Source organism: Carica papaya, chromosome 3, assembly GCF_054855325.1.
Source record: "Carica papaya isolate Zhongbai chromosome 3, ASM5485532v1, whole genome shotgun sequence".
In the NCBI taxonomy this organism is placed as follows: Eukaryota; Viridiplantae; Streptophyta; class Magnoliopsida; order Brassicales; family Caricaceae; genus Carica; species Carica papaya.
Genome location: NC_142311.1, coordinates 23,674,459 through 23,697,156, shown reverse-complemented (window position 1 = coordinate 23,697,156; position 22,698 = coordinate 23,674,459). Strand labels below are relative to the sequence as shown.

The 22,698-nt window shown below is 44.1% G+C and overlaps 17 pseudogenes; all 17 read left to right on the top strand.

Moving 5' to 3' along the window:
* Positions 1 to 253: 253 nt before the first annotated feature.
* On the top strand, positions 254 to 372 carry LOC148267172 (5S ribosomal RNA; annotated as a pseudogene).
* Positions 373 to 3,145: 2,773 nt separating this feature from the next.
* Positions 3,146 to 3,264, top strand: LOC148267171 (5S ribosomal RNA; annotated as a pseudogene).
* A 2,451-nt stretch (positions 3,265 to 5,715) lies between these two features.
* Positions 5,716 to 5,834, top strand: LOC148267170 (5S ribosomal RNA; annotated as a pseudogene).
* Positions 5,835 to 6,181: 347 nt separating this feature from the next.
* On the top strand, positions 6,182 to 6,300 carry LOC148267169 (5S ribosomal RNA; annotated as a pseudogene).
* A 179-nt stretch (positions 6,301 to 6,479) lies between these two features.
* Positions 6,480 to 6,598, top strand: LOC148267168 (5S ribosomal RNA; annotated as a pseudogene).
* Positions 6,599 to 8,808: 2,210 nt separating this feature from the next.
* LOC148267167 (5S ribosomal RNA) lies at positions 8,809 to 8,927 on the top strand (annotated as a pseudogene).
* A 347-nt stretch (positions 8,928 to 9,274) lies between these two features.
* On the top strand, positions 9,275 to 9,393 carry LOC148267166 (5S ribosomal RNA; annotated as a pseudogene).
* Positions 9,394 to 10,616: 1,223 nt separating this feature from the next.
* On the top strand, positions 10,617 to 10,735 carry LOC148267165 (5S ribosomal RNA; annotated as a pseudogene).
* A 1,300-nt stretch (positions 10,736 to 12,035) lies between these two features.
* LOC148267164 (5S ribosomal RNA) lies at positions 12,036 to 12,154 on the top strand (annotated as a pseudogene).
* Positions 12,155 to 12,500: 346 nt separating this feature from the next.
* Positions 12,501 to 12,619, top strand: LOC148267163 (5S ribosomal RNA; annotated as a pseudogene).
* Positions 12,620 to 12,952: 333 nt separating this feature from the next.
* On the top strand, positions 12,953 to 13,071 carry LOC148267162 (5S ribosomal RNA; annotated as a pseudogene).
* A 1,436-nt stretch (positions 13,072 to 14,507) lies between these two features.
* Positions 14,508 to 14,625, top strand: LOC148267161 (5S ribosomal RNA; annotated as a pseudogene).
* Positions 14,626 to 14,962: 337 nt separating this feature from the next.
* On the top strand, positions 14,963 to 15,080 carry LOC148267160 (5S ribosomal RNA; annotated as a pseudogene).
* A 2,109-nt stretch (positions 15,081 to 17,189) lies between these two features.
* LOC148267159 (5S ribosomal RNA) lies at positions 17,190 to 17,307 on the top strand (annotated as a pseudogene).
* A 1,264-nt stretch (positions 17,308 to 18,571) lies between these two features.
* On the top strand, positions 18,572 to 18,690 carry LOC148267158 (5S ribosomal RNA; annotated as a pseudogene).
* A 2,170-nt stretch (positions 18,691 to 20,860) lies between these two features.
* On the top strand, positions 20,861 to 20,979 carry LOC148267157 (5S ribosomal RNA; annotated as a pseudogene).
* An 816-nt stretch (positions 20,980 to 21,795) lies between these two features.
* LOC148267156 (5S ribosomal RNA) lies at positions 21,796 to 21,914 on the top strand (annotated as a pseudogene).
* The last annotated feature ends 784 nt before the right edge of the window (positions 21,915 to 22,698 follow it).

Here is a 22,698-nt window from a genome sequence, read left to right as displayed (position 1 = left end):
CTTAATATTTTTTCAACATTCAACTGAAGCCCATCATGTGATAATTGTATCATTACGAGCATCTTAAAAAGTAGAACGACGAAAAATAAGGTGCGGCGGGAGATCCGTTCATATGGGCATGTGTCGAGGCGTCGGGGCATTTCGGTTGATATTAGAACTAGAAAGAGAGGTGAGGTGCGCGCACAACGAAACAAATGACGGTAGGGGAGAGGAAAAGAGAAGGGGCATATGTATTTGTGGTGCAAATAAGAAAGGGTGCGATCATACCAGCAATAATTCACTAGATCCCATTAGAACTCTACAGTTATGCGTGCTTGGGCGATAGTAGTACAAGGATGGGTGACCTCCATGGAAGTTCTCGTGTTGCACCCTTTTTACAAAAAAATGAGATGCGGGGGGCAATCCGTTCATATGGGCATAAGTTGAGGCACCGGAGTATTTCGCTTGATATTAGAACTAGAAGCAGATGTGAGGTTCACGCATAGAGAAACAAATGACGGGAGGGGACAAATTAGAACGGGTGTGATCATACCAGCACTAGTTCACTGGATCCCATCAGAACTCCGCAGTTAAGTGTGTTTACGAGAGAGTAGTATTAGGATGAGTGACCTCTTAGAAAGTCCTTGTGTTGCACAAGTCTTTTTACAAATGGGGCGTTAAATGTTATATAGGACTAGAGCGACGGTTTGCTGGTTCATTCGCAAATGTGAGTCACAGCACCGGAGCATTTTACTTAATCTTTTTTGCGCATTCAATTATTACTTAATGTAATAAGAGTGTTATTGCAAGCATCTTAAATAGTAAAACAACAAAAAATGAGGTGCGGTGGGCGATCCGTTCATATAAGCATGAGCCGAGGTGCCGGGGCATTTCACTTGATATTAGAAGTAAAAGTAGAGGTGAGGTGCGCGCACAGCGAAACAAATGACGGTAGGGGAGAGCGAAGGAGAATGGGCATATGTATTTGCGGTGTAAATAAGAAAGGGTGCGATCATACCAGCAATAATTCACCGGTTCCCATCAAAACTCTGCAATTAAGCGTGCTTGGGTGAGAGTAGTTCTAGGATGGGTGATCTCCTGGGATGTTTTCATGTTGCACCCTTATTTTTGCAGACGGAGCGTTAAACGTTACGCAGGACTGGAGCAATGGTCTGCCGGATCATTTGCAAATGTGAGTCACGGTGCCGGAGTATTTTGCTTAATATTTTTTACGCATTAAACTAAAGCCAATCTTGTGATGAGTGTGTCATTGCAAGCAGCTTAAATAGTATAACAATGAAAAATGAGGTGCGGGGGGCGATCTATTCATATGGGCATGAATCGAGGCGCCAGGGCATTTTGCTTGATATTAGAACTAGAAGCAAAGGTTAGGTGAACGCATAAAGAAACAAATGACGGAAGGGGAGAGTGAAGGAGAAGGGGTATATGTATTTACGGCACAAAACAAAACGGGTGCGATCATGCCAGCACTAGTTCACCAGATCCCATCAGAACTATGCAACTAAGCGTGCTTTGGTGAAAGTAGTACTAGGATGAGTGACCTCTTGGGAAGTACTCGTGTTGCACCATTCTTTTTGCAAACGGGGCATTAAACATTATGCTGGATCAGAGCGACGGTCCACCGGTTCATTCGCAAATGTGAGTCACAGCGCCGGGACATTTTTCTTAATATTTTTCCCACATTCAATTAGAGCCCATCATGTGATAAGAGTGTCATTTGGAGCACCTTACATAATAGAACAACGAAAAATGAGGTACAGTGGGTAATCCAGTCATATGGGCATGAGTTGAGGTGTCGGGGCATTTCGCTTGATATTAGAACTAGAATAAGAGGTGAGGTACGCACACAGCGAAACAAATGACGAGAGGGGAGAGGAAAGGAGAAGGGGTATATCTTTGTTGTGTAAATTAGATCGGTTGAGATCATACCAGCAGTAGTTCACCAGATCCCATCAGAACTCCACAGTTAAGTGTGCTTGGGCAAGAGTAGTAATAGGATAGATGACCTCCTTGGAAGTTCTCATGTTGCACCCTTCTTTTTGCAGACGGGGCGTAAAACATTTTTCAGGACTGGAGCGACGGTCTGCCGGTTCATTCGCAAACGTGAGTCACGGTGCCATGGCATTTTGCTTAATATTTTTTCAACATTCAATTAAAGCTCATCATGTGATAATTGTATCATTGCGAGCATCTTAAAAAGTAGAACAACGAAAAATGAGGTGCAGCGGGCGATCCATTCGTATGGGCATGTGTCGAGGCATCGGGGCATTTTAGTTGATATTAGAACTAGAAGGAGAGGTGAGGTGCGCGTACAGCGAAATAAATGATAGTAGGGAAGAGGGAAGGAGAAGGGGCATATGTATTTGCGGTGTAAATAAGAAAATGTGCGATCATACCAACAATAATTCACCGGATCCCATCAGAATCTACAGTCATGCGTGCTTGGGCGAGAGTAGTACTAGGATGGGTGACCTCCTAGGAAGTCCTCATGTTGTACCTTTTTTATAAAAAATGAGGTACGGCGGGCGATCCTTACATATGGGCATGAGTCGAGGCACCGGGGCATTTCGCTTGATATTAGAACTAGAAGTAGAGGTGAGGTGCGCGCACAAAGAAATGAATGATGGGATGGGAGAGTAAAGGAAAAGGGATGTATCTATTTACGGCGCAGACCAGAATGGATGTGATCATACCAGCACTAGTTCATTGGATCCTATCAGAACTTTGCAATTAAGCGTACTTGAGAGAGAATAGCACTAGGATGGGTGACCTCCTAGGAAGTCTTCGTATTGCACAAGTCTTTTTGTAAACAGGTCCTTAAACGTTATGTGGGACTAGAGCGATGGTTCGCTAGTTCATTCACAAATGTGAGTCACAGCGCCAGAGCATTTTGCTTAATATTTTTTGCATATTAATTTAAGCCCATCACATAATAAGAGTGTCATTGCGAGCATCTTAAATAGTAAAACAACAAAAAATGAGGTGCAGCGGGTGATCCGTTCATATGAGTATGAGTCTAGGTACCAGCGCATTTCGCTTGATATTAGAACTAAAAGCAAAGGTGAGGTGCACGCACAGCGAAACAAATGACAGAAGGGGAAAGGGAAGGAGAATGGGCATATGTATTTGCGGTGCAAATAAGAAAGGGTGCGATCATACCAGCAATAATTCACCGGATCCCATTAGAACTCCGCAGTTAAGCGTGCTTGGGTGAGAGTAGTTCTAGGATGGGTGATTTCCTGGGAAGTTCTCGTGTTGCACCCTTCTTTTTCTAGACAGACCGTTAAACACTACGCGAGATAGGAGCGACGGTCCACCTATTCAATCGCAAACGTGAGTCATGGCACCGGGGCATTTTGCTTAATATTTTTTCAGCATTCAATTAAAGCCCAACAAGTTATTAGATTGTCATTGCGAGCATCTTAAAAAGTAAAACAATGAAAAACGAGGTGCAACGGGTGATCTGTTCATATGGGCATGAGACGAGGCACCGGGTCATTTCGCTTGATATTAGAATTAGAAGCAGTGGTGAGGTGTTGGCACAGCGAAACAAATGACAAAAGGGGAGAAGGAAGGAGAAGGGACATATGTATTTGCCACGCAAATAAGAAAGGTTGCGATCATACAAGCTATAATTCACCGGATCCATTCAGAACTCTGTAGTTATGCATGCTCGGGCGAGAGTAGTACTACGACAGTTCGTCGGTTCATTCGCAAACGTGAGTCACGGCGCCAAGGCATTTTGTTTAATATTTTTCGTGCTTTTAATTAAAGCCCATTACGTGATAAGAGTGTTATTACGAGTATCTTACATTGTAGAACAACAAAAATAGAGGTGCGGGGGGCGATCAGTTCATATGGGCATGAGTCGAGGCGCTGGAGCATTTCGCTTGATATTAGAACTAAAACCATAGGTGAGGTGTGCGCGTACAGCGAAACAAATGACGAGATGGGGGAGGGAAGGAGAAGAGGTACATGCATTTCTGGCGCAAACTAGAACAGGTGTGACAGCACTAATTTACTAGATCCTATCAGAACTTTGCAGTTAAGCGTGCTTGGGCAAAAGTAGTTCTAAGATGGGTGACTTCCTGGGAAGTTCTCGGGTTGCAACCTTGTTTTGCAGACAGAGTGTTAAACATTACATAGGACCAGAGCGACGGTCTGCCAATTCATTTGCAAACGTGAGTCACGGTACCAGAGCATTTTGCTTAATATTTTTCGCGCATTCAACTAAAGCCAATCATGTGATGAGAGTGTCATTACAAGCAGCTTAAATAGTAGAACAACAAAAAATGAGATGCGGTGGGTGATCAATTCATATGGGCATGAGTCGAGGCGCTGGGTCATTTCGCTTGATATTAGAACTAGAAGTAGAGGTTAGGAGCGTGCACAAAGAAACAAATGACAGGAGGGGAGAGTGAAGGAGAAGGGGTATATGTATTTGCGGCGCAAAAAAGAACAGGTGCGATCATACCAGCACTAGTTCACCGAGTCCCACCAGAACTCCGCAATTAAGCATGCTTTGGCGAGAGTAGTACTAGGATGGGTGACCTCTATGGAAATCCTCGTGTTGCACCCTTCTTTTTTCAGACGGGGCTTTAAACGTTATGCGGGACAGGAGCGACGGTCCACCTGTTCATTTGTAAACGTGAGTCACGGTGCCGGGACTTTTTGCTTAATATGTTTTCTATATTCAATTAAAGCCCATCACGTGATAAGAGTGTCATTTAGAGCACCTTACATAATAGAACAATAAAAAATAAGGTGCAATGGGCAATTCGTTCATATGGGCATGAGTCGAGCTGTCGGAGAATTTCGCTTGATATTAGAACTAGAATAAGAGGTGAGGTACGCACACAGCGACACAGATGATTGGAGGGGAGAGGGAAGGAGAAGGGGTATATGTCTTTACAGCATAAATTAGATCGGTTGAGATCATACCAACAGTAGCTCACCGGATCCCATCAAACTCTTTAGTTAAGCGTGCTTGGGCGAGAGTAGTACTAGGATAGGTGCAGTTAATTAGAGGCCATCACGTGGTAAGAGTGTCTTTACGAGTATATTACATAGTAGAACAACGAAAAACAAGGTGTGGCGTTATCCGTTCATATGGGCATGAGTCGAGGCGCCGGGTATTTCGTGTGATATTAGAATTAGATGCAGAAGTGAGGTGAGCGCACCGCAAAACAAATGACGGGAGGAGAGAGGGAAGGAGAAAGGGTATATGTACTTGCGGCACAAACTAGAACGGGTGCGATCATACCAGCACTAGTTAACCAGATCCATCAGAACTTCGCAGTTAAGCGTACTTGGGCGAGAGTAGTACTACGATGGGTCATCTCTTGGGAAGTTCTCGTGTTGCATAATTCCTTTTGTAGACAGGGCGTTAAACATTCAACTGGAATGGAGCGATGGTTCGCCAGTTCATTTGCAAACGTGAGTCACGACACCGAGGCATTTTGCTTAATATTTTTCCAACATTCAATTAAAATCCATCACGTGATAAGAGTGTCATTGCGAGCACCTTAAATAGTAGAACAACAAAAAACGAGAGGTGATTGGTGATCCGTTCATATGGGCATGAGTCGAGGTGCCGGGGCATTTCGCTTGATATTAAAATTAGAAGAAGAGGTGAGTTGTGGGCACAACGTAATAAATGACAGGAGGGGAGAGTGAAGGAGAAGGGGTATATGTATTTGCAGCGCAAACAAGAACGGGTAAGATCATACCAGCACTAGTTAACCAGATCCCATCAGAACTCTGCAGTTAAACGTGCTTGGACGAAAGTAGTACTACGATGGGTGATCTCCTGGGAAGTCCTCGTGTTGCACCCTTTTTTTTGCAGACGAAACGTTAAACATTACACGAGACTGAAGCGACGGTCTGCCGATTCATTTTCAAACGTGAGTCACGGTACCGGGGCATTTTGCTTAATATTTTTTTAACATTCAATTGAAGCCCATCACGTGATAATTGTATCATTGCGAGCATCTAAAAAAGTAGAACAACGAAAAATAAGGTGCGGCTGGTGATCCATTCGTATGGGCATGTGTTGAGGCGTTGGGGTATTTCGGTTGATATTAGAACTAGAAAGAGAGGTGAGCTTCATGCACAGCGAAATAAATGACGGTAGTGGATAGGGAAGGAGAAGGGGCATTGTATTTGCGGCACACATAAGAAAGGGTGCGATCATACCAGCAATAATTCACCAGATCCCATCAGAACTCTGAAGTTATACGTGCTTGGGCGAGAGTAGTACTAAGAAGGGTGTCCTCCTGGGAAGTCCTCGTGTTGTACCCTTCTTATAAAAAATGAGGTACGACGGGCGATCCGTTCATATGGGCATGAGTTGAGGCCCCGAAGCATTTCGTTTGATTTTAGAACTAGAAGTAGAAGTGAGGTGCGCACACAGAGAAACAAATGACGGGAGTGGAGAGTGAAGGAGAAGGGGTATATGTATTTGCGGCACAAACCAAAACGGGTGCGATCATATCAGCACTAGTTCACTGGAACCCATCAGAACTCCGAAGTTAAGCGTGTTTGCGAGAGAGTAGTACTAGGATGGGTGACCTCCTGGGAAGTTCTTATGTCGCATAAGTCTTTTTGCAATCGGGGTGTTAAATGTTATGTGGGACTAGAGCGACGGTTCGCCAATTCATTCGCAAATATGAGTCACAACGCCGAAGTATTATACTTAATTTTTTTTGCGCATTCAATTGAAGCCCATCACGTGATAAGAGTGTCATTGCGAGCATCTTAAATAGTAGAACAATGAAAAACGAGGTGCGGCAGACGATCCGCTCATATGGGCATGAATCGAGGTGCCGGAGCATTTCACTTGATATTGAACTAGAAGCAGAGGTGAGGTGTGCATACAACGAAACAAATGATTGGAGGGGAAAGGGAATGAGAAGAGGTATATGTATTTGCGGCGCAAACTAAAATAGATGCGATCATACCAGCACTAGTTAGCTGGATCCCATCAGAACTCCGTAGTTAAGCATTTTTAGGCGAGAGCAGTACTAGAATGGGTGACCTCTTGGGAAGTCCTCATGTTGCACCCTTCTTTTTGAAGATAAGGCAAATGTTACATGGGACCGGAGCGACGATCGACTGGTTTATTTACAAACGTGAGTCACGGCGTTGGGACATTTTGCTTAATATTTTTTGTGCATTCAATTAGTACCCATCACATGATAAGAGTGTTATTTCGAGTATCTTACATATTAGAACAACAAAAATAGAGGTGTGGCAAGAGATTCGTTCATATAGGGATGAGTCGAGGCATTGGGGCATTTTGCTTGATATTAGATCTAGAAGCAAAGGTGAGGTGTGCACGTACAGCGAAACAAATGACGGAAGGGAGGAGGGAAGGAGAAGGGGCAGATGCATTTGTAGCGGGGAATGGGACCGGTGCGATCAGACCAGCACTAATGCACTGAATCCCATAAGAACTCTGCAGTTAAGTGTCCTTTGGTGAGAGTAGTACTAAGATTGTTGACCTTTAGGAAAGTCCTCGTATTGCACCTGTTTTTTTGCACATGAGACAATAAACCGTTACGTGCGACTGGAACCACGGTTTGTCGGTTCACTCGCAAACGTTAGTCACGGTGTCAGGCTATTTTGCTTAATATTTTTTGTGCATTCATTCATATTCCACCACGTGATAAAAGTATACTTGTGAGAATCTTACATTGTAGAAAAAAGAAAAACAAGTTGCAGCGTGATTCGTTTATATGGGCATGAGTCGAGGCACAGGGCATTTCGCTTGATATTAGAACTAGAAGAAGAGGTGAGGTGCGCGCACAGTAAAACAAATGACAGGAGGGGGAGGGAAGGAGAAGGGGTATATGTCATTACGGCGTAAACTAGAATGGGAGCGATCATACCAGTACTAGCTCACCGAATCCAATCAGAACTCCAAAGTTAAGAGTGTTTGGGCAAGAGTAGTACTAGGATGGTTGACCTCCTAGGAAGTCCTCATGTTGCACCCTTCTTTTTGCAGATGGGGCGTTAAATATTACGCGGGAACAGAGCGACAGTCCGCCGGTTTACTCGCAAACGTGAGTCAGGGCGCAAGGGCATTTTGCTTAATATTTTTCGCGCATTCAATTAAAGCCTATCACGTGATAAGAGTGTCATTATAAGTATCTTACATAGTAGAAATATAAAAAACAAGGTATGGCGGGCGATCCGTTCATATAGGCATGAGTCGAGGCAGTAAGGCATTTCACTTGATAGTGGAACTAGAAGCAGAAGTGAGTTGCGCGCACAGTGAAACAAATGATGGGAGGGGAAAAGGGAAGGAGAAGGAGAATATTTATTTGCAGCGCAAACTAGAACGTGTGCGATCATACGAGTACTATTTTCCCAGATCCTGTCAGAGCTCCGCAGTTAAGTTTGCTTGGCCGAGAGTAGTACTAACGTGGGTGACTTCCTGGGAAGTCCTCGTGTTGCACCATTCTTTTTACAGATGGGGCATTAAACATTACATAGGACCGGAACGATAGTCTACTGGTTAGTTCACAAGTGTGAGTCACGGTGCCGGAGCATTTTGCTTAATATTTTTCACGCATTCAATTAAAGCCCATCACGTGATAAGAATGTCATTTCGAGTATCTTACATAGTAGAACAACGAAAAACGAGTTACAGCGGGCTGTCCGTTTATATGGGCATGAGTCAAGGCACCGGCATTTCACTTGATATTAGACTTAAAAGCACAGATGAGGCGCGCGCAAAGCAAAACAAATGATGGGAAGGGAGAGGGAAGGAGAAGGGGTATATGTCTTTGCGGCACAAACTAGAATGAGTGCGATCATACCAGCTCTAGTTCACCGGATCCCATCAGAACTTCGCAACTAAGCGTGCTTTGGCGAGAATAGTACTAAGATGGGTGACCTCCCTGGAAGTCCTCGTGTTGCACCCTTCTTTTTGAACACGGGCCATTAAACGTTACGCGAGATTAGAGCGACAGTCCACCGGTTCATTCGCAAACGAGAGTCACGGCGCCGAGCATTTTGCTTAATATTTTTTACGCATTCAATTAAAGCCCATAACGTGATAAGAATATCATTGTGAGTATCATACATAGTAGAACAACGAAAAACGAGGTGCTGCGAGCGATCCGTTTATATGGGCATGAGTCGAGGTGCTAGGTAATTTTGCTTGATATTAGAATTAGAAGCAGAGGTGAGTTGCGCGCATAGAAAAACAAATGACGGGAGGGAAAAGGGAAGGAGAAGGGATATATGTATTTGCGGCACAAATTAGAACGGGTGTGATCATACCAACACTAATTCACCGGATCCCATCAGAACTCTGTAGTTAAGCGTGCTTGGGCAAGAGTAATATTCAGATGGGTGACCTGCTGAGAAGTTCTCGTGTTGTACCCTTCTTTTTACAGATGGGGCATTAACCGATTTATTCGCAAACGTGAGTCACGGCGTTGGGACATTTTGCTAAAATTTTTGTGTGTATTCAATTAAAATCCATCAGGTAATAAGAGTGTTATTATGAGTATCTTACATAATAAAACAACGAAAACAAAGGTGCGGCGGACGATCTATTCATACGGGCATGAGTCGAGGCACCAGTGCATTTCGCTTGATATTAGAACTAGAAGCAAGTGTGCGGTGTGCGTGCACAGCGAAACAAATGACAAGAGGGGGGGAGGGAAGGAGAAGGGATATATATATATTTAAAGCACAAATTAGAATTTGTTTGATCATACCAGCACTAATTCACTAGATCTCATCAAACTTCCACAGTTAAGTGTGCTTGGGCGGGAGTAGTACGAGGATGGGTGACCTCTTGGGAAGTCCTTGTGTTGCACCCTTCTTTTCGCAAACAGGGCGTTAAACGTTACGCAGGACCGAAGCGACAGTCTACCAATTCGTTCGTAAATGTGAGTCACGGTGCTGGGTATTTTGCTTAATATTATTCGTGCATTCAATTATACCCCACCATGTGATAAGAGTGCTATTACGAGTATCTCACATAATAGAACAACAAAAATAGAGGTGCAGTGGACGATCCGTTCATCTAGGTGTGAGTCAAGGTGCCGAGGCATTTTCCTTGATATTAAAACTAAAAAAAGAGGTGAGGTGTGCGTATGCAGTAATATAAATGATCAGAGGGGGGAGGGAAGTCGAAGTGGCACATGCATTTATAGCAGGGAATGGGACGGGTGCGATCAGTCCAACACTAATGCACTGAATCCCATAAGAACTCTGCAGTTAAGTGTCTTTGGAATCCCACTGAATCCTCGTGTTTCACTCCTCTTTTTCAGATGGAGCGTTAAACATTACGCGCGACCGGAGATGCGGTCCACTGGTTCATTCGTCAGTGTGAGTCATGGCGCCATGGCGTTTGCTTCATATTTTTCATGCATTCATTTATAGTCCACCCGTGATAAGAGTGTCATTACGAGCAGCTTAAATAGTAGAATAAAAAAAAATGAGGTGCGGTGGACAGTCCATTTATCTAGGCACGAGTCGAGCCACCAGAGCATTTCCCTTGATATTAGAATTAGAAGCAAAGGTGCGAGGTGTTCACGCATAAAAAAAAATGACAGAAGGTGAGAAGGGGTATATCTATTTATAGCACGAAATGGGACGAGTGTGATCATACCAACACTAATTCACAAGATCTCATCAGAACTCCGCAGCTAAGAATTTTTGGGCGACAGTAGTACTAGGATGGGTGACCTCCTTGGAAGTCTTCGTGTTGCACTATTCTTTTTGCAGACGGGAAGTAAATGTTATGCAGGACCGAAGCAATGATCCGCTAGTTCATTCACAAAGGTGAGTCACGACATCGGGGCATTTTGCTTAATATTTTTCGTGCATTCTATTAAAGCCCATCACATGATAAGAATATTATCACGAGTATCTTACATAATAGAACAACGAAAACAGAGGTGCGGCAAGCAATCCGTTCATATGGGAATGAGTCGAGGTGCCAGAACATTTCACTTGATATTAGAACTTGAAGTAGAGGTGAGGTGCGCACACAACGAAACAAATGACAAGAGGGGAGAGGGAAGGAGAACGGGTATATATATTTGCGACGCAAACCAGAACATGTGCGATCATACCAGCACTAGTTCACCAGATCCCATCAGAACTACGTAGTTTAGCATGCTTGGGCGAGAGTAGTACTAGGATTGGTGACCTCCTAGGAAGTCCTCGTGTTGCACCAATCTTTTTGCAGATAGGGCATTAAACGTTACGCAGGATCGGAGCGACGGTCCGCTGGTTCATTCATAAACGTGAGTCACGACGCCGGAGAATTTTTGTTTAATATTTTTCATGCATTCAATTAAAGCCCATCACGTGATAAGAGTGTTATTACGAGCATCTTACATAATAAAACAATGAAAACAGAGGTGTGGCGGGCGTTCCATTTATATGGGCATGAGTCGAGGCGCCAGAGCATTTCGCTTGATATTAGAACTAGAAGTAGAGGCAAGGTGCCCGCAAAGAGAAACAAATGACAGGAGGGGAGAGAGAAGTATAAGGGGTATATGTATTTATGGCACAAACTAGAACGAGTGTGATCGTACCACTAGTTCAACGAATCCTATCAGAACTTCGCAGTCAAGCGTGTTTGGGCGAGAGTAGTACTAGGATGGGTGACCTCATGGGAAGTCTTTGTGTTGCACACTTCTTTTTACAAATGGGGTGTTAAACGTTACGCGGGGCTGGAGCAACGTTACGCGGGGTTGGAGCGACGGTCCGCCGGTTCATTCGCAAACGTAAGTCAAGGCGCTAGGGCATTTTGCTTAATATTTTTTGCGCATTCAATTAAAGTCCATCTTGTGATAATAATGTCATTGCAAGCATCTTAAATAGAAAAACAATGTAAAATGAGGTGCGGCGGGTGATCCGTTCATATGGGCATGGGTCGAGGCACCGAGGCATTTCGGTTGATATTAGAACTAGAAGCAGAGGTGAGGTGCGCGCACAGCAAAACAAATGTTGGGAGGGGAATGGGAAGGAGAAGGCGAATATTTATTTGCGGCACAAATAGAAAAGGGTGCAATCATACTAGCACTACTTCACCGGATCCCATTAAAACTCCGCAGCTAAGCGTGCTTGGGCAAAAGTAATACTAGGATGGGTGACCTCCTGGGAAGTTCTCGTCTTGCAACCTTCTTTTGCAGACAGAGCGTTAAACGTTACATAATACCAGAACGATGGTCTGCTGGTTCATTCATAAACGTGAGTCACGGCACCGGGGCATCTTGCTTAATATTTTTTGCGCATTCAATTAAAGTCCATCACGTGATGAGAGTTTCACTGTGAGAATTTTAAATAGTAGAACAACGAAAAATGAGGCGGGCTGGTGATCCGTTCATATGGGCATGAGTCGAGGCGCCGGGACATTTCGGTTGATAATAGAACTAGAAGCAAAGGTGAGGTGCGCACTCAGAGAAAAAAATGACAGGAGGGGAGAGTGAAGGAGAAGGGGTATATGTATTTGCAGTGCAAACCAGAACGGGTGCGATCATACCAGCACTAATTCACCGAATCCCATCAGAACTCCGCAGTTAACTGTGCTTAGGCGAGTGTAGTACTAGGATGGGTGACATGTTAGGAAGTCTTCGTGTTGCACCCTTCATTTTAAGATGGTGTGTTAAACATTACGCGGGACCGGATTGACGATCCACCAGTTCAATCGCAAACATGAGTCATGGAGCCGGAGCATTTTGTGCATTCAATTAAAGTCCATCACGTGATTAGAGTGTCATTGCTAGCATCTTAAATAGTAGAACAACGAAAAACGAGGTTCGACGGGCGAACCATTCATATGGGCATGAGTCGAGGCGCCGGGGCATTTCTCTTAATATTAGAACTAGAAATAGAGGTGAGGTGCGCGCTCAGAGAAACAAATGACGGGATGGGAGAGTGAAGGAGAAGTGGTATATGTATTTACGGCGCAAACTAAAACGGGTGGGATCATACCAGCACTAGTTCACCGGATCCCTTCAGAACTCCGCAGTTAAACGTGTTTGGGCGAGTGTAGTACTAGGATGGGTTACCTCCTAGGAAGTCTTCGTGTTGCACCCTTCATTTTACAAACGGGATGATAAACATTATGCGGAACCGGAGCGACAGTCCTCTTATTCAATTGCAAACATGAGTAACGACGCCATGGCATTTTGCTTAATATTTTTTGCTCATTCAATTAAAGCCCATCAAGTGATCAGAGTGTCATTGCGAGCATGTTAAATTGTAGAACAACGAAAAATGAGGTGCGGTGGACGATCCGTTCATATGGGCATGAGTTGAGGCACAGGGGCATTTCGCTTGATATTAGAACTAGAAGCAGATGTGAGGTGCACGCAAAAAGAAACAAATGACGGGAGGGGAGAGTGAAGGGAAAAAAATATATCTATTTGCGGTACAAACTAGAAAAGGTGCGATCATACTAGCACTAGTTCACTGGATCCAATCAGAACTCTGCAGTTAAGCATTCTTGGGCGAGACTAGTACTAGAATGGGTGACCTCCTAGGAAGTTTTTGTGTTGCATCCTTTTTTTGCAGACGGAGCGTTAAACGTTACACGGGACCGGAGTGATGGTTAGTCGGTTCATTCGCAAATGTGAGTCACGGCGCTGATGCATTCTACTTAATACTTTTTGCACATTCAGCTAAAGTCAATCACATAATGAGAGTCTCATTGCGAGCAACTTAAATAGTAGAATAATGAAAAACGAGGTGTGATGGGCGTTCCGTTCATATGGGCAATTCGCCATGAGTTGCAGCACTAGAGCATTTTTCTTAGTATTTTTCGTGCGTCCATTTATAGTCCACCACCTGATAAGAATGTCATTACGAGCGTCTTAAATTATAGAACAACCAAAATATAGGTACGGCTGGGGGTCCGTTAATCTGGGTGTGAATCGAGGCAACGGGGCATTTTTCTTGATATTACAACTAGAAGTAGAGGTGTAGTGTCCATGCAGAGTGAAACCAATGATTGGAGGGGGAAGGGAAAGAGAAGGGGTATATGTATTTGTAGTGCGGAATGGGGCGGGTGGGATCATACTAGCATTAATGCATCGTATCCCATCATAACTCTGCAGGTAAGCGTGTTTGGACGAGAGCAATACTAAGATGAGTGACCTCTTGGGAAGTGCTCGTGTTGCACCTGTCTTTTTGCAGACAGGACGTTAAACGTTACGCTTAACCGGAGCCATAGTCCGCTTGTTCATTTGCTGGCATGAGTCGCCGTGCCAGGGCATATTGCTTACTTTTTTTTATGCACTCATTTATAGTCCACCACATGATAAGAGAGTCATTACGAGCATCTTACATAGTAGAATAACGAAAAAAAAGCTGTGGCGGGTGGTCCTTTAATTTGGGCATGAGTCGAGGCGCTAGGGCATTTTACTTGATATTAAAACTAGAAACAGGGATGCAGTGTGCACGTACAACGAAAAAAATGATGGGAGAGGGAGGAAAGGAGAATGAGTATATGTATTTGCAATGCGGAATGGAAGGGGTGCGATCATACCAGCACTAATACACCAGATCCCATCGAACTATGCAGTTAAGCATGCTTGGGCGAGAGTAGTACTAGGATCGGTAACCTCCTGAGAAGTCCTCGTGCTGCACTGTTTTTTTACAAACGATGAGTAAAACGATACGCGTGATCGGAGCCACAATCAGCTGGTGTGAGTCGCGTCGCCAGAAAATTTTTCTTACTATTTTTTCGTGCATTCATTTATAGTCTACCACGTGATAAGAGTGTCATTACGAGCATCTTACATAGTAGAATAAAGAAAAATGAGGCACAGCGGGCGGTCCTTTCTTCTAGGCGTTAGTCGAGGCGTCAGGGCATTTCCTTGATATTAGAACTATAAACAGAGGTGCGGTGTGCGCACATAGTGAAAAAAATGACAGGTGGGGGTAAGGAAGGAGAATGGGTATATGTATTTGCAGTGCGAAATGGAAGGGGTGCAATCATACTAGCACTAATACACCGTATCCCATCGAACTCCGTAGTTAAGCGTGCTTGGGTGAGAGTAGTACTAGGATAGGTGACTTCTTGGGAAGTCCTCATGTTGCACTTATCTTTTTGCAGACGGGGCGTCAAACGTTACGCGCGATCGGAGCCACAGTCAGTCGGCATGAGTAGCGACGCTGAAACATTTTGCTTAATATATTACGTGCATTTATTTATCGTCCACCACATGATAAGAGTCTCATTACGAGAGTTTTACATAGTAGAACAACGAAAAAAAAGGTGTAGTAGGCCTTTATTCTTCTGTGCGTGAGTCAAAGCGACATGGCATTTCACTCTATATTAGAACTAGAAGCAGAGATGAGTTATGCTCGCACAACGAAATAAATGATGGGAGGGGGAGGGAAGGAGAACGAGTATATGTATTTATAACGAGGAATGGAACAGTTGTGATCATACAAACACTAATGCAAAGGATCCCATCAGAACTCTGTAGTCAAGCGTGCTTGGTCGAGAATAGTTTTAGGATGGGTGACCTCCTGGAAAGTCCTCGTGATGAACCCATCTTTTTGTAGACGGGGTGTTAAACGTGAAGTGCGATCGAAGCCACAGTCTGCTGGTGTGAGTCGCGAGTCCTGAAAATTTTGCTTATTATTTTTCGTGCATTCATTTGTAGTCAACCACGTGATAAGAGTGTCATTACGAGTATCTCACATAGTATAACAACAAAAAACCAGGTGCGGCAGGCAATCCGTTCATCTGGGTGTGAGTCGAGGCACCGAGGTTTGTCGCTTGATATTAGAACTAAAAATAGAGGTGTGGTGTGTGCGCACAATGAAAAAAATGACGGGAGGGGAGAGGGAAGGAGAAGAGGTATATGTACTTGCACCATGGAATGGAAAGGGTGAGATCGTACCTGCACTAATACACTGGATCCCATCGAATTTCATAGTTAAGTGTGCTTGGGCGGAAGTAGCACTAAGATGGGTGACCTCTTGGAAAGTCCTCATATTCCACTAGTCTTTTTGCTGATGGGACGTTAAACATTATGCACGATCAAAGCCATTATCCCCCGGAGTGAGTCGCGACGCCGAGACATTTTTCTTAATATTTTTTGTGCATTCATTTATAGTTCGCCACATGATAAGAGTGTCATTACGAGCATCTTACATAGTAGAATAACAAAAAACGAGGTGCAGCGGATAGTCCATTCATTTGGGCGTGAGCTGAGGCGTTGGAGCATTATGCTCTATATTGAACTATAAGCAGAGGTGTGGTGTTCGTGCATAGCGAAACAAATAATAGGGGGGAGGGAGGGAGAAGGGGTATATGTATTTGTAGCGCAAAATAGAAGAGATGCGATCATACTAGCACTAATGCACCGGATTTCATCGAACTCCGTAGTTGAGCGTGCTTTGGCAAGAGTAGTACTAGGATGGGTGACTTTCTAGGAAGTCTTCATGTTGTGCCTGTCTTTTTACGGATGGGGTGTTAAACATTATGCGCGATAGGAGCCATAGTCCGCCGGTGTGAGTCGCGACACCAGAATATTTTGCTTAATATTTTTCATGCATTCATTTATAGTCCACCACATGATAAGAATGTCATTACGAGCATCTTACATAGTAGAATAACGAAAAACGAGGTACGATAGGTGGTCTGTTTATCTAGGCATGAGTCGAGGTGCTTGGACATTTTGTTTGATATTAGAACTAGAAACAGAGGTGTATTGTGCACGCATAGCGAAATAAATGACAGGAGGGGGAGAGAAGGAGAAGGGGTATATTTATTTACAACACGGAATGGAAGGGGTGCGATCATACTAACAGTAACGCACCAGATCCTGTCAAACTCCTAGCGAAGTCCTCATGTTTCACCCGTCTTTTTATGGACAGGGCGTTAAATATTACGCGTGATCGGAGCCACAGTCCGCCAGTGTGAGTCACGGCGTTGGGATATTTTGCTTAATATTTTTCATGCATTCATTTATAGTCCATCACGAGATAAGAAAGTCATTACAAGCATCTTACATAGTAGAACAACGAAAATAGAGTTGTGGCAGGCGGTCTGTTCATCTGGGCATGAGTCGAGACGCTTGGGCATCTTACTTGATATTAGAACTAGAAAAAGAGGTGCGGTGTGCGCGCATAACAAAATAAATGACGGGAGGGGAGAGGGAAGGAGAAGTGGTATATGTATTTGTAGTGTGGAGTGGAAAGGGTGCGATCATACCAGCACTAATGCATCGGATCCCATTGAACTTCGTAGTTAAGCCTGCTTGGGTGAGAGTAGTACTAGGATGGGTGACCTCTTGGGAAGTCCTTTTGTTGCAGTGATCTTTTCGTAGATGGGGCGTTAAACATTACGCGCGACGAGAGATACGGTCCACTAGTTCATTCGTCTGCATGATTCGCGGTGTCGAGGCATTTTTCTTAATATTTTTTGTGTATTCATTTATACTCCATTACAAGATAAGAGTATTATTACGAGTATCTTACTTAGTAGAACAACAAAAATAGAGGTGTGGCAGGCGGTACGTTCATCTGGGTGTTAGTCGAGGCGCTGGGGCATTTCACTATGTATTAGAACTAGAAGCAGAGGTGTGGTGTGCGTGCACAGTAAAACAAATGACGGGAGGGGTGAGGGAAAGAGAAGGGGCATATGTATTTGTAGCATGGAATGAAAGTGGTGCAATCATACCAGCACTAATTCACAAGATCCCATCAGAACTTCACAGGTTCATTCGTATTGTGCACTCATGTTTACTCTTGCTTGGGCGAGAGTAGTACTTGGATGGGTGACCTCTTGGAAAGGCCTCGTGTTGTACCCATCCTTTTGCAGACAGGGTAGTAAACGTTACGTAGGATCGAATCCATGGTCTACAGGTTCATTCGTAAACATGAGTCGCGGCACCGGGATATCTTTGTTAAGATTTTTTGTGCATTCATTTATAGTCCACCACGTGATAAGATTGTTCTTACGACGTCTTACAAAGTAGAACAACGAAAACAGGTGTAGCGAGCGGTCCGTTCATCTGGGCGTGAGTCGAGCGCATCTTACATGGTAAGACAACAAAAATATAGGTGCGGCGGGCAGTTCGTTCATCTAGGCGTCAGTCAAGGCACCAGGGCATTTTAGTTGATATTAGAACTAGAAATAGAGGTGCGGTGGGCACGTGCAACGAAACAAATGACGAGAGGGAAGAGGGAAGCAGAAGGGGTATATGTATTTGAAGTGGAGAATGAAACTGGTGCGATCATATCAGCACTAATGCATCAGATCCCATTAAAACTCCACTGTTAGGGGTGCTTGGGCGAGAGTAGTACTAGGATTGGTGACCTCCTTGGAAGTCCTTGTGTGGCACCTCTCTTTTTACAGAGACAGCATTAAACATTACACACGATAGGGAGCCGTGGTCTACCAGTTCATTCACTAGCATGAGTTGTGGTGCGAAGGCATTTTATTTAATATTTTTAGTGCAATTATTTATAGTCCACCACATGATAAGAGTATCATTACGAGCATCTTAATTAGTAAAAAAATAAAAACAGAGGTACGACGGGCGGTCTGTTCATATGTATTTGCAGTGCAAATAAGAAAGGGTGCGATCATACCAGTAATAATTCATCGGATCCCATCAGAACTTTGCAGTTAATCGTGCTTGGGTGAAAGTAGTTCTAGGATGGGTGATCTCCTGGGAAGTTCTCGTGTTGCACCCTTTTTTTTCAAATGGGGTGTTAAACATTATGCGGGACAAGAGCAACAGTCCGCCTGTTCATTCGTAAACGTGAGTCACGGCACCGGGGTATTTTGTTTAATATTTTTTTAGCATTCAATTAAAGCCCATCACGTGATAAGAGTGTCATTACGAGCATCTTAAATAGTAGAACAACGAAAAACGAAGTGCAGCGGGTGATCCGTTAATATGGGCATGAGACGAGGCGCCGAGGCATTTCACTTGATATTAGAACTAGAAGTAGAGGTGAGGTGCGCGCACAGTGAAACAAATGACGGGAAGGAGAAGGGGCATATGTATTTGTGGCAGAAATAAGAAAGGTTGCAATCATACCAGCAATAATTTATCGGATCCATTCAGAACTCTGCAGTTATGCGTGCTTTGGCGAGAGTAGTATTAGGATGGTTGACCTCCTGGGAAGTCCTCATGTTGTACCTTTTTTTTTGTGAATGGGGCGTTAAACATTACACGGGACCGGAGCTATGGTCCCTTGGTTCATTCGCAAATGTGAGTCAAGGCACTGGGGCATTTTGTTTAATATATTTTACGCATTCAATTAAAGTCCATAACGTGATGAGAGTGTCATTGCGAGCATCTTATATAGTAGAAAAATGAAAAATAAAGTGCAGCAGGCGTTCCGTTCATATAGGCATGTGTTGAGGCACTGGAGCATTTCGCATGATATTAGAACTAGAAGAAGAGGTGAGGGGACAGGGAAGGAGAAGGGGTATATGTATTTGCGGCGCAAACAAAAATTGGTGCGATCATACCAGCACTAATTCACCGGATCCCATCAGAACTACGCAGTTAAGTGTGTTTGGGAAAGAGTAGAACTAGGATGGGTGGTTCTTCAGAAGTCCTCATGTTGCACCCTTGTTTTTACAAACGGAGCATTAAACGTTACGCGGGACCAGAGCGACGGTCTGCTAGTTCATTTGTAAATATGAGTCACGGTGCTGGAGCATTTTGCTTAATGTTTTTTGCGCATTTAGTTAAAGTTAATCACGTGATGAGAGTGTCATTGCAAGCTGCTTAAATAGTAGAATAACAAAAAATGAGGTGCGGCGGGCAATCTGTTCATATGGGCATGAGTCGAGGTGCCGGGGCATTTCGCTTAATATTATAACTAGAAGCAGAGGTGAGGTGCGTGCACAAAGAAACAAATGACGGGAGGGGTGTGTGAAGGAGAAGGGGTATAGGTATTTGCGGCGCATACTAGAACAGATCTGATCATACCAGCACTAGTTCACTGGATCCCATTAGAACTTTGAAGTTAACCGTGCTTGGGCGAGAGTAGTCTAGGATGGGTGACCTTTTGGGAAGTCCTCGTGTTGCACCCTTCATTTTGTAAACAAGGGGTTAAATGTTACGTGGGACTGGAGCTATGGTCTGTCGGTTCATTAACAAACGTGATTCATGGTGTCTGGGCATTTTGCTTAATATTTTTTGCGCATTCAATTAAAATCCATCACATGATAAGAGTGTCATTGCGAGTACCTTAAATATTAAAACAACGAAAAATGAGGTGCGGCGGGCGATCCATTCATATGGGGATGAGTCGAGGCACCAGGGCATTTCGCTTGATATTAGAACTAGAAGAAGAGGTGAGGTGCGCGAACAGCGAAACAAATGACAGGAGGGGAGAGGGAAGACGAAGGGCTATATGTATGTGCGGTGCAAACTAGAACATGTGCGATCACACTAGCACTAGTTCTTTGGATCCCATCAGAACTCCACAGTTAATCGTGCTTTTGTGAGAGTAGTACTTGGATGGATGACTGCTTAGGAAGTTCTCGTGTTGCATCCTTTTTTTTGCAGACGGGATGTCAAACGTTACGCGGGACCCGAACGACAGTTCACTGGGTCATTCGCCAGCGTGAGTCTTGGCGCTATGGCATTTTGCTTAATATTTTTTGTGCATTCATTTATAGGCCACCACGTGATAAGAGTGTCATTACTAGCAGTTTAGATAGTAGAATAAAAAAAATGAGGTGCGGTGGACAGTCCATTCATTTGGGCACGAGTCGAGCCGCCGGAGCATTTCGCTTGATATTAGAATTAGAAGCAGAGGTGAGGTGTGTGCACAGCGAAACAAATGACGGGAGGGGGACGGAAGGAGAAAGGGTATGTCTATTTGCAGCGCGAAATGGAACGAGTGTGATCATACCAGCACTAATTCACCGGATCCCATCAGAACTCCACAGTTAAGCATTTTTGGTTGAGAGTAGTACTAGGATGGGTGACCTCTTTGGAAGTCCTCGTGTTACACCCTTCTTTTGAAGACAGGGCGTTAAACATTACGCAAGACCGAAGCAATAGTTCGCTAGTTCATTCGCAAACATGAGTCACGGCGTCGGAACATTTTGCTTAATATTTTTCGTGCATTCAATTAAAGCTCATAACATGATAAGAGACTATTACGAGTATCTTACATAGTAGAATAATGAAAACAGAGGTGCAGCGGGTGATCCATTCATATGGGCATGAGTCGAGGCGCTGGGGCATTTCGCTTGATATTAGAACTAAAAGCAGAGGTGAGGTGTGTGCGTACAACGAAATAAATGACGTGAGGGGGGAGGGAAGGAGAAGGGGCACATGCATTTATGGCATGGATTGGGATGAGTGCGATCAGACCAGCACTAATGTACCGAATGCCATAAGAACTCTGCAGTTAGGTGTCTTTTGGTGAGAGTAGTACTAAGATGGTTGACCTCTTAGAAAGTCCTCTTGTTGCACTTACTTTTTCGCACACGAGGCAATAAATGTTACACTCGATGGCAACAACGGTCATCGGTTCATTCGTAAATGTGAGTCGCGGCGTTAGAGCATTTTGCTTAATATTTTTTGTGCATTCATTTATAGTCCACCATGTTATAAGAGTCTCATTACGAGAATCTTACATAGTAAAACAATAACAAACAAGGTGCAGCAGGCGGTCTGTTCATCTGGGTGTGAGTCGAGCCGCCAAGGCATTTCATTTGATATTAGAATTAGAAGCAGAGGTGCGAGGTTCGCGCACAGTGAAAAAAATGATGGGATGGGGGGAGGGAAGGAGAAGGGTATATGTGTTTGCAGTGTGAAATGTAACAGATGTGACCATACCAACACTAATTCACCGGATCCCATTAGAACTCCGCAGTTAAGCATTTTTGGACGAGATTAGTACTAGGATGGGTTACCTCTTTGGAAATCCTCGTGTTGCACCATTCTTTTTGCAGACAGGGTGCTAAACATTACACAGGACCAGAGCGACGGTCCGTCGGTTCATTCGTAAACATGAGTCACGGCGCCGGAACATTTTGCTTAATATTTTTTGCGCATTTAATTAAAGCTCATCACGTGATAAGAGTGTCGTTACGAGTATCTTAAATAGTATAATAACGAAAAACTAAGTGCGGTGGACGTTCCGTTCATATGGGCATGAGTCGAGGTGCCGGGGCATTTCGCTTGATATTAGAACTAGAAGCAGAGGTGAGGTGCGCGCACAGCAAAACAAATGATGGGAGGGGAGACGGACGGAGAAGAGGTATATGTATTTGCAGCACAAACCAAAACGTGTGCGATCATACCAGTACTAGTTCACCGGATCCCATCAGAACTACGCAGTTTAGTGTGCTTCGACAAGACTAGTACTAGGATAGGTGACCTCCTGAGAAGTCCTCATGTTGCACCCTTCTTTTTGCAGACGAGACGTTAAACATTATGTAGGACCGGAGCGATGGTCCACCGGTTCATTAACAAATGTGAGTCACGGCGCCGACGTATTTTTCTTAATATTTTTTGCGCATTCGTTTAAAGCCCATCACGTTATAAGAGTGTCTTTGTGGGCATCTTACATAGTAGAACAACGAAAAATGAGGTGCGACCAGCGTTTCGTTCATATGGGCATGAGTTGAGGGGCCGGGCATTTCATTTGATATTAGAATTAGAAGCAGAGGTGAAGTGTGCGCACAACGAAACAAATGGCAGGAGGGGAGAGGGAAGGAGAAGG